This window comes from Argentina anserina, chromosome 3 (assembly GCF_933775445.1).
Source record: "Argentina anserina chromosome 3, drPotAnse1.1, whole genome shotgun sequence".
In the NCBI taxonomy this organism is placed as follows: domain Eukaryota; kingdom Viridiplantae; phylum Streptophyta; class Magnoliopsida; order Rosales; family Rosaceae; genus Argentina; species Argentina anserina.
The window spans coordinates 16,748,609-16,765,593 of record NC_065874.1 but is presented as its reverse complement, the minus strand read 5'-3'; the positions used below and the strand labels follow the sequence as shown (position 1 = coordinate 16,765,593).

Sequence of the window (16,985 nt, the reverse complement as noted above, 5' to 3'; positions counted from 1 at the left end):
TAGCACTAGCACTTTTACAAAGGCCAGCGCAAAACGCGGCCCCTATAGACTAGTATCTATTACATTCATAGTTGTTAGAATTCTGTTCTATTTAACAAAATATGTGTAATGGTAAAGTGTGCCCGCTAATTCGTAATGATTTATCAATTTAAAGAATGGTCTATTATTTAGTGTCGTCACCAAATTAAAATTTTGCTTGTATTAATCTCCTATCTATGCTCATACTTTCGAATCATTTATAATCACATTATCAAAACTCTCGGTTGCAAATTTGAAATTTAATTCATTTTGACTTAATTAATGAACATATTGACATATCTAGATTGTATACAACGAATTTGAATCTGGTGATATCGAATCTTGTCCATTTTTTCAAAGACTTTATTTCAAATTCTAAAGATTACAAACACAAATTTTTCAAAAAAAAAACAAAAAAAAAGAAAAGAAAAGAAGAGAGATTAGAAAGACGAAAAAAGAAATAAAAACTCTCTACTCTCCTCGGGAGGCAAAATTTATTTTAAAACAAAAATAAAACAACGTTAAAGCTAGCCGCGGTTAAATATTAACCCATCCAGGCTACTTCCGTCTCAAAAATATTCCTAACCCGGGTTAAACACGCAACTAGACCTATAAATATGCACCCGAAGGGTCTCAGATTTCTCACCAATAGATAAAATAGGGTTTCATCAGACGAAATTATTCAGTGCACGAGCCGTATAGATTCACAGGTCATCGTGGCCGTTCATTCCGCCTCGTGGCAAAAAAAATTGGTCATGTATCATTAAATTGTCTGGACGAAATTGAACGTCATCAGTGTCCATTATGGTGAAAACTGAAGGTAGAAAAAGGGAAAAAGTAGATTTGATAAAGATGAAGATAGAGTAGATAGGAGAGGGATATTTGTTATAGAGTGGGGAATATATCTCAATATTGTCGGAGGTAAATCGATAATGGTGTGATTGGAATTCTAGCTCCACCCATTTCTGACACGGAACGCAACCTTGCAGCGCCTTGATCAAGTCGTTGTTTTCGTCGTCTGTTTGCCCTCATCAGATCGAGCGTTTTGAGAGAATATATTTAGAGGCAAAGCAGACGACCGATCTGGGTTGAGATTGCTGGGATCGGATTAGGGATTTGCCTCTCCATTGAAATGCAGCGGCCCGACAGACAAATTTGAAGTTGGAAATTAGTCGGGAATCTGACCAGAAAGAGATAAGTTGTTAATAAGATGGTGGATTGGTTGTGCAATTTGTTCCGCATCCTTACCTTTTTTTCCATTCTTATTAATTTTCTTTCTCTGGTGTTTCATAGCTTTGCCGCTGTCATTCTTTGCTGTGATGTCTTGGTTCTGAAGTGGATTTTCACTTGGGTGTGAGGTTCATGCATTGTGTTTGAAATCTTGGGCAGGAATTAGTACTGGGCTGGTTGAATTTAGGTATTTGAGTAGTTTAAATTAGGGATTCTTTTTTGATAGGAAGTTTAAATTAGGGATTGGAGTTGTGGAAATTGGGTAGTTTCTTTTTCTTTTCCTTTTTAATGGTTTTGATTAGTTTAAGGGTGGTGGCATGTGGATCTTTGAATTTAGTTGTTTAGGAAGACAAGAGTATGAGGCTTTCTTGTTCATGATCTGTAGAATTCTGGGTGACAGATGCTTCGGCTGGTTTGTCTTTCTATGATTCTTGACTCTTTTGGTTGATATTCGATTCGATACAATATGATAGTTTTGATTGATCAATGTTTTTGTGTGATACAGATGCCAAGCCGGACTGGTTTTGTATGGGTTTGGATTGGCAGGGTTCATATGAGTATTGATGGGCTGGGAGAGACTATTTACTATCTTCATGCTCAGTCTGGATGAGCCAAGATTCAAGTTACTCGAGATGCCGACCTCAATTGTCCCGCTACGAAGGTGGAGATCATGGTAACTCCGGAGCAAATCTCAGAAGAAGGGCATTTCATTCATCAAATTCTTGCTGAGGTAATGATCTGCAATGTTGTTGGCGACTATTAGTTCGGATGATCATCTGCTTTTCACGATATTTTCTCAGTTCTGGGTGTGTCACCGTTCAATTTGATTTTGTTTTCCTTTTGTTTTGTAGGTGCTTTGGTTGGTGTGGGTAGGTGCTGCTTCGGCTCTGCTGTTTTACTTACACCCTACAGCCCTGGTCAATTATATCGGGTAATAATCAATTTTTTTGTTTGGTGCTGCTTTAGCTGCTAAGATATCAGGACACTTGAATAGTGACCTCTTTTTTTTTTAAGGCGCACGACGGTTAGAGTATCATTTACCTAAGCATGATTGGTCATTGGTTGTTAAAGGGCTGGATATGGCTCGTCAACGGGCCGGGTTCGGCCCGGCCCGGCCATGAGTGACGGACCCGGCCCGGGCCGGGCCGAGCCGAGCCTTAATAAATTTAAATAAGTGGCGGGCCGGGTATTTTAAAAAATACGAAGATCCAAGCCCGCCCACCTAAGGCGTGCCTTGCGGGCTTTTGTGGGCCGGGCCGGGCCTTACGGGCTTGTATTAGAAAAACAATATAATACTCTAATTTAAGGGTTTGAAACAATAAAAGAATTATTAGAAAACATTCTAAAACAAAAGTCACAAATAAATTCTAGTTTCGAAATATTGTCGATCGACACCAATAGATGTGATCGATATATATATTTAGGGACCGTGTAAAAATTTCATCCAATTCGGACCTCGTTTAACCGTCGGAATTTTCGCTCAACAAAAAAAAGAGGCGTTTTCACATAATAAAATCTCATTGACCGGGGCTTTGCCAAATAATTTTCTCGTTGCGACAACGCACGATCGGTGAAAAAAATTAGGTGATTTCAAATATGTAAACATATTTCCACCGGAAATTCCGACGGTTAAACGAGGTCCGAATTTGATGAACTTTTAAAATGATCATTAAATATATATATTGATCACATCGGATGGTGTCGATCGATTCCGAGAAGTTTCCTTCATATAATCGCTTCATAATGTGATAGTTTTATTATAAACCTAATATAAAGGTCATAATACATTAGTGGACACTTTGGCGATCGACAACTCCAATTCAAAATATGGTCGATCGACACCAGTAGATGTGATCAGTATATATATTTAGGGAACCCGTAAAAAATTCGTCCGTTTTGGACATGGTTTTACCGTTCGTACCAACGGTCAACTAAAAAATAGGCGTTTTGACATATTTAAACCTCATTGACCGGGGCTTTGCCAAATAGATTTCTTTAGTTCGACCGCGCACGATAGGTAACAAAAATTAGGTGATTTCAAATATGTAAACAAATTTCCACATTCGCATCTTGGTAATTGGTCCCCTCTTAGGGCATATTAGTGTTGTTTTTAGTTTACCGGAAATTCCGACGGTTAAACGAGGTCCGAATTTGATGAAATTTGAAAATGATCATTAAATATATATATTGATCACATCGGATGGTGTCGATCGATTTCGAGAAGTTTCCTTCATATAGTCGCTTCATAATGTGATAGTTTTATTATAAACCTAATATAAGGTTATAATACATTAGTGGACACTTCGGCGATCGACAACTCAAATTCAAAATATGGTCGATCGACACCCGTAGATGTGATCGGTATATATATTTAGGGAACCCGTAAAAATTTTGTCCGTTTTGGACATGGTTGACCGTTCGTACCAACGGTCAACTAAAAAAGAGGCGTTTTGACATATTTAAACCTCATTGACCGGGGCTTTACCAAATAGATTTCTCAGTTCGACCGCGCACGATAGGTAACAAAAATTAGGTGATTTCAAATATGTAAACAAATTTCCACATTCGCATCTTGGTAATTGGTCCCCCCTTAGGGCATATTAGTGTTGTTTTTGGTTTACCGGAAATTCCGACGGTTAAACGAGGTCCGAATTAGATGAACTTTTAAAATGATCATTAAATATATATATTGATCACATCGGATGGTGTCGATCGATTCCGACAAGTTTCCTTCATATAGTCGCTTTATAATGTGATAGTTTTATTATAAACCTAATATAAGGTTATAATACATTAGTGGACACTCCGGCGATCGACAACTCAAATTCAAAATATGGTCGATCAACACCAGTAGATGTGATCGGTATATATATTTAGGGAACCCGTAAAAATTTCATCCGTTTTGGACATGGTTTGACCGTTTGTACCAACGGTCAACTAAAAAATAGGCGTTTTGACATATTTAAACCTCATTGACCGGGGCTTTGCCAAATAGATTTCTTTAGTTCGACCGCGCATTATAGGTAACAAAAATTATGTGATTTCATATATGCAAACGGCTTTTAGCATTCGCATATTTGTAATAGGTCCTCCTTTATGGCATAATAGTGGTGTTTTCGATTTACCAAAAATTCCGACGGTCAAACGAAGTCCGAATTGGATGAAATTTTTACAGGGTCACTAAATATATATACATTGGCTGGTGTCGATCGATCCCGACAAGTTTCTTTCATATAGTCGCTTCATAATGCGTTAGTTTTAATATAAACGTAATATAAAGGTTAGGATACATTAGTACACGCTTCGGCGATCAATAACTCTAGTTCGAAATATGGTCGATCGACACCAGTAGATGTGATCGGTATATATATTTAGGGAACCCGTAAAAATTTTGTCCGTTTTGGACATGGTTGACCGTTCGTACCAACGGTCAACTAAAAAAGAGGCGTTTTGACATATTTAAACCTCATTGACCGGGGCTTTGCCAAATAGATTTCTCAGTTCGACCGCGCACGATAGGTAACAAAAATTAGGTGATTTCAAATATGTAAACAAATTTCCACATTCGCATCTTGGTAATTGGTCCCCCCTTAGGGCATATTAGTGTTGTTTTTGGTTTACCGGAAATTCCGACGGTTAAACGAGGTCCGAATTAGATGAACTTTTAAAATGATCATTAAATATATATATTGATCACATCGGATGGTGTCGATCGATTCCGACAAGTTTCCTTCATATAGTCGCTTTATAATGTGATAGTTTTATTATAAACCTAATATAAGGTTATAATACATTAGTGGACACTCCGGCGATCGACAACTCAAATTCAAAATATGGTCGATCAACACCAGTAGATGTGATCGGTATATATATTTAGGGAACCCGTAAAAATTTCATCAGTTTTGGACATGGTTTGACCGTTTGTACCAACGGTCAACTAAAAAATAGGCGTTTTGACATATTTAAACCTCATTGACCGGGGCTTTGCCAAATAGATTTCTTTAGTTCGACCGCGCATTATAGGTAACAAAAATTATGTGATTTCATATATGCAAACGGCTTTTAGCATTCACATATTTGTAATAGGTCCTCCTTTATGGCATAATAGTGGTGTTTTCGATTTACCAAAAATTCCGACGGTCAAACGAAGTCCGAATTGGATGAAATTTTTACAGGGTCACTAAATATATATACATTGGCTGGTGTCGATCGATCCCGACAAGTTTCTTTCATATAGTCGCTTCATAATGCGTTAGTTTTAATATAAACGTAATATAAAGGTTAGGATACATTAGTACACGCTTCGGCGATCAATAACTCTAGTTCGAAATATGGTCGATCGACACCAGTAGATGTGATCGGTATATATATTTAGAGAACCCGTAAAAATTTCTTCCGTTTTGGATATTGTTTAACCGTCCGTACCTACGGTCAACAAAGAAAAAGACGTTTTGACAGATTAAAATCCTCATTGACCGGGGCTTTGCCAAGTTGGTTTCCTTGGTGCGACCACACAAAATCGGTGACAAAAATTAGGTGATTTCAGATATGCAAACGAATTTTGGTGTTCGCATTTTGATAATGGGTCTCCCCTTATGACATATTAGTGTTGTTTTCGGTTTACCGGAAATTCCGACGGTCAAACGAGTTCCGAATTGGATGAAATTTTTACAGGGTCACTAAATATATATACCGATCATATCTACTGGTGTCGATCGATCCCAAGAAGTTTCCTTAATATAGTTGCTTCATAATGCAATAGTTTTATTCTAAACCTAATAAAATATGTATGTATAATATTTTATTATTTGGTGGGTTTTTACAGGCCGGGCCTTGCGGGTTTTTGGCGGGCCGGACCTCACGGGCCTTGCGGGCTTTTGACGGGCCGGGCCGGGTTTCACACCTCTAATTTAAGCCCGGCCCTCTACCCACGGAAGCGGGTTTTGGCGGGTTTTCTCGTGGGCCGGGCCGGGTAAAAGCCCGTCGGGCTTGCGGGCCTCCACGGGCTTTTCGGGTCCGCGGGCTAAATGATGAAGCCTAGGGCTGGACATTTAAAATAGAAAGTTATGGTAGTAAGTATTTTAATAATCAAAATTGTAATCAAAGCAAGATGGGTTATCGGTTCACCTGTATCATTTACCAAATAGTGGTAATAGAATGATACGTTTACACCCTAAACTTTTTTATGGAATGGTTTTAGGTCAGCTTTTAACCATGAGAATGAGAAAATAATACAGTGAACATATGGTTGATAGTTGCCTATGACTTGGTCTTAATTAAGGTTTTTGGTTGATTACTAAGAAATGTCCTCTATGAAACATAGAATTCAACTCGCAGTTAATTTCGTCAGGAGATAGAAAGATCACTTTTGTATTTACTTTGTGTACCATGTGAAAAATTTGCATCACAATACAATCATATGTTGTGGAGAGATCGGGAAATAAGTTCTTATTGCCTCACTTACCTATTATTGTATAAATTATAGAATGCAATGCTAATTAATTTGCATCTTCACCATCTTATTGTACTTTTTTGTTTATGCAGGTTCACCGTAACATTTTCTAGAAATGTTTGTGTAATATGAAGTATATGGTGATGTAATTAGCATGATGGTGGTATTCAATGGGCTCGCATAATCTACCAATTGTAGTTCTTGAACTGTAGGCCTTTAGAGCAGTTTTTGAACAATGTGTTACTGGATTAATTGACATCAAGGTTTGTGCGAAATGTGAGAGTTCTCTATTGTGTCAATGTTATGTTACTAATTTGTTTAAAAAAAATCTGCTACTTTCCGGAAAACAATCTCAATCTGAATCCCCACCTCCCCCTTATGAAGTATTCAGCAGTAGCGAAGGTATTCAAAGAACACATGTAGATACATCTTTGAACCTAAACTTTTATTGCATAAAAAAACACATGCATCAATAGAGGATGATGGTGAAGGTAGAGGCGAATGTGACATCCCACAAGCCAATGAAGATGGCCCCTTGAGCACAATTCCATATAAGCAACAAGTTCACAAGTTTCCATTTCTTCTTGAATACCATGGTTCTCCGGGAATGCAAAATCTATTAACCAGTGTACACTTCAATAGAATGCAAAATCTTGCAAGTGATTAACCACATATGGTTTAGATTACCCCGGTATTGTTGTCGTCTTGCTAGACCTATTATTTTCTAATTAGACTACCCCCTCCTTAATATATACGCTGGAAGCATCAAATGGTGTCGATCGATCGTATCCGGTCATCGGGATCATGAGGGCCAAGGTGTGAACTAACGTTTATTAACCTAGATAGCTTGCTTAGTACAAAATTGGGGGATGTTCAAAAACCTTTCGATTACGGGACGAAGGTCGACGATCGTGTCCAGCCGATGTTGTTGTTGATATTATGTGGGCACGTGTAAAAATTATGTCCCAATTGAGTCTGATTTGGCTGTCAGACTCTTCAGTCAACGCTAAACCACCTTAAACTGACCTAAGGTGGGCAACGTGCCCGGAGGGGGGCAGAGGGATGCGGTCGTCACATTTAGAAATGCCTTTTTTTTTCGTACAACATGCGGCACGTCTCGCGGAACCCTCGTGGTCAAATATGGATATTAACATGATATTACCATAGTCCGATATATCGGACGGTCCAACGACATCCAGATCCTACGAATTTTTTCTGAGGGTCCTTAATATATAAAGTGGACATAATGAACGGTGTTGATCGACCGTATACGGCCGTCGGGATCGCGAGGGCCAAGGTGTGAACTAATGTTTACTAACATATATAGCTTGCTTAGTAGAAAATTGTGGGATCTTCAAATACTTTTTTATTATGGGATAGAGGTCGACGATCGTGTCCAACCGATGTCTTCCTTGATATTACATGAGCGACGTTTAAAAGTTTGGTCTAAAAATGGCCTCGTTCGGCCGTTGGACTCTTCGGTCAACACTAAACCCCCCTAAGGGGGGCGAAGGGCCACGCCTGGCACACTTGGAATGACCTACGTTTTCCCGTACAACGTGCGGTGGCACCTTGCAGAACCCTTAAGGCGGATGCCGCAGTCAAATGCAATCAAATATGGATATAAACATGATATTAGTATTGACTGATTCATCGGACAGTCCAATGACATCCAAACCCTACAAAATTTCGCCAAGGGTCAGTAATATATATGTTGGACACATCGGACGGTGCCGATCAACCATATCAAGTCATCGAGATCTCGTGACCCAATGTGTGAACTAATGTAGTATAACATTTTACTTGAATTAAACTTGCAATATTATTAGCAGACTATATGAATAAAATATATTCTTCTCAATCGATACCATAAGATATGATTGGGACATTTATTTACGCACCTCGTAGAAAATTTGTGAAATTTCGACTTCGTTTGACCGTTCGTAATTTAAGTCAACAAAAAACGTTATTAACATTCCCTATGGGTAGACCCATCCTCGGGAAGTGATGGCCGAATGAGGTTCACATGTCCATAACAATATAATATTCCCGAGTGTGTGTGTACTATCGAATAAAATTAAATAATATCAGACGACTCCGGTCAAAGGGTCACCGTTTTTTAAATATAAACATTTTTTGGTTGACTCGAGATATGGATGGTTAAACGAGCCCGAAACTAAATGAAATTTTTATCACGTGCATAGTTATATATACTGATCATATCGGCAGGTGTCGATTGACCATTCGTAGAGCTCAAGTATGCGATCAACAAAGTGTCCACTAATGTAGTATAACATTTTACTTTAGTTGAATTAAACTTACAACATTATTAGCATATTGTATGAAGAAAATATATTATGCTCAATCGACACCATAAAATATGATTGGAGCATTTATTTACGCACCTCATAGAAATTTTATAAAATTTCGACCTCGTTTGACCGTCCGTAATTCAAGTCAACCAAAAACGCTATTGATATTCCCTATGGGTAAACCCATACCCGGGAGGTGATGGCCGAATGAGGCTCACATGTCCATAACCATAAAATATTCACGAGTGAGTGTATCCAGTTGAAAGAAAAAAAATATCAGACAACTCCGGTCAAAGGGTCACCGTTTTTAAAATATAGGTGTTTTTCGGTTGACCTGAGATATGGATGGTTAAACGAGCCCGAAATTCGATGAAGTTTTTATCACGTTCATATTTATATATACAGATCATATCGACTAGTGTTGATTGAACATTCGTAGAGCTCAGGTATGCGATCACCAAAGTGTCCACTAAAGTAGTATAACATTTTACTTTAGTTGAATTAAAGTTGCAATATTATTAGTATACTATATGAAGAAAATATATTCTGATCAATCGATACCATACGATATAATTGAGATTTACATACCTCGTAGAAAATTTGTGAAATTTCAACTTCGTTTGACCCTCCGTAATTCAAGTCAACCGAAAACACTATTAACATTCCCTATGGGTAGACCCATCTTCTAGAGTTGATGGCCGAATGAGGTTCACATGTCCATAACCATATAATATTCGCGAGTGAGTGTATGCGGTCGAATAAAATAAATAATATCATACGGCTCCGGTTAAAGGGTCACAGTTTTTTAAATATAGGTGTTTTTTAGTTGACCCGAGATATGGATGGTTAAACAAGCCCGAGATTCAATGAAATTATTATCATGTGTGTAGTTATATATACTGATCATATTGGCTGGTGTCGATTGAACATTTCTAGAGCTCAAGTATGTGATCACTAAAGTGTGTACTAATGTAGTATAACATTTTCTTTAGTTGAATTAAACTTGCAATATTATTAGCATAGTGTATGAAGAAAATATATTATGCTCAATCGACACCATACGATACAATTGAGACATTTATTTACGTACCTCGTAGAAATATTGTGAAATTTTGACCTCGTTTGATCGTTCGTAAATCAAGTTAACTGAAAACGCTATGAACATTCCCTATGGGTAGACCCATCTCCGGGAGGTGATGGCCGAATGAGGTTCACATGTCCAATGTTCCTTGTTCCTTGAAGAAATTGCAATTGTATGAGCAAGTAGCAATCATACACAAGTAATTCATTGTCTACTTGATCAAATACAAAATTAGAATAGATTAAGCCTAATACATGCATGCGGAGTGCAACAGAAGCTTTGAAATTATATGGAGAAAGCAGCAGTTCAGGCATCAGTTCAACCTCCATATTCATGAACCTGGGTTGCGCTGTTGATCGTTATCAGAAATTAAACTCGAATTTCCGTATAAAAATAAAAAAACACCAAAAACTTCATGCTCTTCATAAACACCCAAGAAAATCCAAGAGATCTAATATATCCTTCGAATCAAAGATCAGTAAAGAACAAGAATTCATACTTCGATTCCCAGGCACATGTTCTAAACGACCGAGTACACCGAAAAGCAAAACAGTGACCATTTTTCATAGATCAAAATAAAAGAACATCACAACCATCAATCAAGAGAGAACAAGATCCACTAACCCTAAACATAACACATAACAACTAAACCAGTACCAGAGCATCTATCAATCTAACTCCTCCAGTTGCCGCCGCCAGATCCACGGACACGGCCACCACCATACTTCCGCGGCTGTAACCACCACCGCCCATTCGGTCTCACGGTCGATGATGGTTTGAATAAAGAGCCAAAATCGAATCACATCTGAGCATAAACAACATTACACCAATATCAAAGGAGTCGATCGATCTTCAATATAGAAAGACGAAGATGAACGTACCCCAATTTGAGATGGGAAAAACACAAGAGAGTCATGGTGAAATATAGTAATAGTAGTAGTATCACATATCACAAGAGAGAAATGTTTTCTGTTCCAAATCACTGCATCTTCGGACTTTTGATTCGATGATATCACCGGACTGAAGACCATTTTGAGTGCTTCATTGTCGGTAGCCCAGGCGATCCCTCGATGAAGCAACGGAACTCGATCTCGGCAGAGGCCATTAGGCTTAGAGAAAAGAAATCTGATGAGGTTGAGTGAAGATATTGTGGCTGATGGGAGATTTGGGATTCTAACATAGAGCTCTACGTGAGTTAGGCGTGATCATGGTAAAAGCATAATTAACCAAAATTTGGACCACAGGACTAACGACCATCTTTTCCACCGTTTCCACATATTTTAACTGCCACGTCGATTTTTTTGACCCGTACATCTACACGGGCCGTGCGCCGAATAAACGCCTTCGCTTCTTTCTCTCTTCTTGGTCGTTTCGAAAATGAGAGAGTGCATTTCCATCCACATCGGCCAGGCCGGTATTCAGGTCGGCAATGCTTGCTGGGAGCTTTACTGCCTTGAGCACGGTATCCAGGTACGGTTTCCGATCTCTCATTCGTCTCCGCTTTACTTCGTTTTCGTCGTATCTGCGTTTGTTGATCGTTTTTTTTTTTCAGATCTGTGACTTTTGCGTGATTTTGATTCGATCTGTGTGTGGTTTATGATTCGGTTATGAATAGATATTTGAATTCTGAAGTTTGTTAGTGTTTTAAGTTATTTATGAACTCATACGTATAGATCGGCTTAGTTATATGAAAATGTGATTCCAAATTGAATCAATTATGACTAGTAGTTCGAAATTCGGAGTTGCTTGCCAAGTTGAATGTTACTCTTGCTGTAGATATTGTTATGGACTATAGTATAAGATCGAGTTGATTATGCGATAAACGATTCAATTTAAGCAGAAGTAGGAACTTGAATTCCGGAGTTGCTTGCGAAGTTGAATGTTCTTAGTGCTGTAAATATTTATGGACCTATTGACTTGCAGACACATATGATCGACTGAATCATCTCAAAATGAGATATAACAAGTAAGATGAAATTTGATGGAATTGTCGCCATTATTTTGATTCCTGAAAGGGATACAAATTATAATTAGCTTAAATATTGTTAATTTGGAAATCGATCAGAACAGAAAATATATCAAAATGTGGCGTGGAATTGGTGGAATGAATCATTTCATATGTTGTTTTTTCTTTGGATTAATTATGTGTGCTTGCTTGTAAACTGAGAGTTTTGCAGATTTATGTATATATGTTAAATTGCTGTTTATTGATTGGAGTATTGGACTGACAAATTTTGCGTGTTCTTGCAGCCTGATGGCCATATGCCAAGTGACAAGACCGTTGGCGGAGGAGACAATGCCTTCAACACTTTTTTCAGTGAAACTGGTGCCGGAAAGCATGTCCCTCGTGCTATCTTTGTTGATCTGGAGCCCACTGTTATTGATGAAGTGAGGACTGGAACCTACCGCCAGCTCTTTCACCCTGAGCAGCTCATCAGCGGCAAGGAAGATGCTGCCAACAACTTTGCCAGGGGTCACTATACCATTGGCAAGGAGATTGTTGATCTCTGCTTGGACCGAATCAGGAAACTTGCTGACTACTGCACCTGGTCTGCAAGGGTTCCTTGTATTCAATGCTGTTGGTGGAGGCACTGGCTCTGGGCTTGGATCCCTTCTGTTGACTATGGGAAGAAGTCAAAGCTTGGGTTCACTGTATCCATCGCCACAGGTTTCTACCTCTGTGGTTGAGCCCTACAACAGTGTTCTCTCAACCCACTCCCTCCTTGAGCACACAGATGTTGCTGTTCTTCTTGACAATGAGGCCATCTATGATATCTGCAGGCGCTCTCTTGACATTGAGCGACCTACCTACACAAACCTCAACCGACTTGTATCTCAGGTACTGCAATTTTGTTTGTAAGTTTGAAATTAAAAGTTTTAATAGGATAGTATGTATTAGAAATTAGACTACGGATTTTCTTTAAAGGAAATGGAGGGATGTAGATTTTAATAATCAGTGATCTAGCGACTAATGTATCATTTCCAAATCTGTTGAGATGTTCCGAATGTATCATTTGGTCATTTTGGTGAGTATTTGACTATTTAAATGCATATTATCTAAGTTACTAGAGTCTGAAAAAAAACTACTTTAACCTTATTCAAACTTGAATCTAGTTGTTTACATTCAAATATATTCTAAATGTATAGATTATGTGACTGAATTCTTTTGTTATTGATGTGATTCTCTTTGGTTTTCAGGTCATTTCCTCTTTGACTGCATCCTTGAGGTTTGATGGTGCTCTCAATGTGGATGTTACTGAATTCCAGACCAACTTGGTTCCCTACCCCAGAATCCACTTTATGCTTTCTTCCTATGCGCCCGTCATCTCTGCTGAGAAGGCTTACCATGAACAGATCTCAGTGGCTGAGATTACCAACAGTGCTTTTGAGCCCTCATCTATGATGGTTAAGTGCGATCCTCCCCATGGGAAGTACATGGTTTGCTGTTTGATGTACTGTGGTGATGTTGTGCCCAAGGATGTAAATGCTGCTGTTGCCACCATTAAGACCAAGTGCACAATCCAATTTGTTGACTGGTGCCCTACCGGATTCAAGTGCGGTATCAACTACCAGCCACCGACTGTTGTCCCTGGAGGTGACCTTGCCAAGGGGCAGAGGGCTGTTTGCATAATCTCCAACTCTACCAGTGTTGCTGAGGTCTTCTTAAGGATTGACCACAAGTTTGATCTCATGTGTGCCAAGCGTGCTTTTGTGCACTGGTATGTGGGTGAGAGTATGGAGGAAGGTGAGTTCTCGGAGGCCCGTGTGGATCTTGCTGCCCTTGAGAAGGATTATGAAGAGGTTGGTGCCGAGTCTGCTGAGGGCGATGATGATGAAGGGGAAGAGTACTGAGATGGCCTATGATTGGAAGAAGTTGCAATTCTATGTCTTGCAGTTGCATCTCGACTAATATGTTTGGTTTTCCCTAAGACGAGTGTGATTCGCTGATGTTTTAAATCTGGTGAGACTGTTTATGTTGCTTGGTTTGTGCAACAACGGTAATGTTTTGGTTAGAGTTTAACGTTGGTTGTTTCTGCCTTTAGTATATGAACTAAAACATGAAAGACACAATCAAAGTGTCGCGAGTGTTGAAATCCTTTGACTACGAATTTCAATAACATGTGACATCACCACCAAGAGAAAAAACCAAATGGAATTCTAGCTATAGTCAGTAACTACGAATTTCATCTGTCATTATTCATCTAGTTCATGTTGTTTTTTTTTTAAAACAACCTGATACATACTTATCTTTACTCATGTATAGCTATAAATGCTAAAAAAAAACTACAAAAGTACCTTGGACCTGGGCTGCACGGAATCGGCTACGGGTACGTGGAAACGAAACGTTTGGAAATGCAGAAGCGTGTTTTTCAAAAATTTTAGGAAGCGGGTATGTTTTAGAAACGTCGAAATAAAAAAGAATTATAAATATATATAAATTATACAAAAAAATAAATATAATAACAAATTTTTAGTTTAAGTAACTCAAAATCTCAAATAAAAAAAACATATAAAAACATTTATTTTTTGGAAACTCGCGTTTCCAATTTAGCGTTTCAAATTTAGAAACTCGCGTTTCCACCGCGTTTCCAAAATGAGACACGTTTCCGGGCGTTTCCGGACGTTTCCGGAGTGGTTCCGCTTCGGAAGCGGGAAACGTAGGTGTATGCACGTTTCCGTGCTTCCTAGCCTTGGACCTATGACAAAAGCTATTATGTTGTTCCCATAATCTCCTACTGCAAATTGGCATCCGTACCATTGATAGTTCATCAGATGAAAACTTAAACCAGATCATAAAGACTTAAGTATGATGTAGAAGTAGAAACATGATTAATTTGAAAGGACAAATATATGAACAAAATTAAATTTTTTTTCTTCCCAAAAGCTGATTTATATAATTAAGAACACAAATGAAGAAGACATCTAATTAATCGTTCTTAATAGAAGAATGAGTTTATAGCCACCAAAAGCGCAATATAGATACTCCAAATCCAAAATTGCATTGGTTAATTTTAAGTAGTATAATCGCTCTTCTACTATGAATTGTTGCAGCATAGCATACCCAACGATATTTACTAGGCTGGTTTAGAGTAATCTATATAGACATTATGAAAATATAATCTGAAAGAAAGTAGTACCTTGAATAATATTTTTTCACGCAACTAAATTACCATCCAGTAGTCTAGCTAGCTCTATCATTTCGTTAATGTTGGCCAAAAAATGAGAACACAGTGAAGGCATACAATTTTTAACCTAAATCTGAAGCAAATAAACATAAGGTAATTCATCTCCATCATTGTGCAACTCTTGGCATTATACAAGAGCTCCCATCTATAAAGTCATTATCCAACCAAAAGGGCCTATGACACCAAGAATCTATGTGTTGCACTTCGCAGATAACAAATCAATATAAGCAAAAGATCGGCAACGGTACAAATGATCAGGAAACTATATGTATGTTCTGCTACCGAATAAAATAACCAACTGACACTTTAAGTTCGATGATTCGTTACGACAACAACAAGTCTACTTAATGAAAATTCATACAGCCTCTCCAACATTTCCAACTAGTCCTGGAATGCAAAATCACAATGCAATGCAGGTATCACTAAGCTGTGCTCGTATAGCCGCAGAGCTCATATATACCTAAAAACTAAGCTTATATCATCAGCTTTAAAACTAAATTGAAATTTGAACAAGTTGAAATTCCCAACTATCTCAGCAGCCAAAACCTAACACCCAAACAATCCCCCAAATTTCAAAGCAATGAAGGAATTAAGATCCAAATTGCAACAAGAATACAATAAAGAAAATGCAAAACCCTAAGGCGGTGGTGGGGGAAGCAGAGCGTACCTTTTTCGTTCTTGAAGCGAGTACGAACATTGCCGAGCTCCTTATTGACGCGAAGGCGCTCCTGCTCTTTGTTGGGGCAATTCCGAATGTCACTGATGAAAACAGAGAGAGAGAGAGAGACCAAAATCAGTATCACAAATCCCAGACAAATATGGAAAGGCTAAATTTTAAGAACAATACATGAAGCAATTCCCACTAAGAACTAAGGTTACTCAACTTTTGAAATAATAAGAATGGTACATGAAGTTGAAAACTAGATCTAATATGAGTACATTCCGTTATCTACTCCGTTAGTTTCTATGTTTCCATCATATTTCTAGGGGCGAGCTCGTCTCTTCAATTATGATGATTTTTTTTCCCGATGGGTTCAATGATGATGATTGCCAAAAAAACAAAACATGCGAGATCGTCTCAAGTAGGAAGACACCAATCTGGACTCGGTATGTGGATTTGTTGCCGAGAGTATATCAGACCTGGATTTCGATAAAATTGAATAATGAGGCACTTCATCAGATTTTCTAGTAATTTCTTATTTTCTTTTGCAATGCTCTCCATCGGTTTTGAATTGAAGACAAAGATCGAAAGCATGGAAGGATAATAAGAGGGATGGAACTGACCTACATTACCACCTATACAATCCACATACAACTCCATCAAGATTCAGAAATATAGATTGAAATATTGAAGTATGCTTTAAGCTTCCAAACCACAATTGAAAAGGTAACAGTAACATAAAGTCCAACTCCAGTCAATGGGTGTTAACTCTTCCCGATCCCCAATATATAAAACACAACAACACAACAATGAAGAGAGATCAGAGATTCTAAAGATTGATCATGAAGCGGATGAGGATATGAAGGAGTAGTGTTGTGAAATTTTGATTAAAACTTGTAAGCGCACGAATCGCCTTTAGTATATCTAAACTAAGAACATAGATTTTAAGTTTTCAAATAACAAATTATAAAAGAAACAAATAAGATAGAACCTAGGATATTAGAATCAACCACTAACAATCATATTTATGTATCAATGCAACTAA

At 38.2% G+C, this 16,985-nt stretch overlaps 1 pseudogene; it reads left to right on the top strand.

Moving 5' to 3' along the window:
• Positions 1-11,424: 11,424 nt before the first annotated feature.
• On the top strand, positions 11,425-14,207 carry LOC126788982 (tubulin alpha chain-like; annotated as a pseudogene).
• The last annotated feature ends 2,778 nt before the right edge of the window (positions 14,208-16,985 follow it).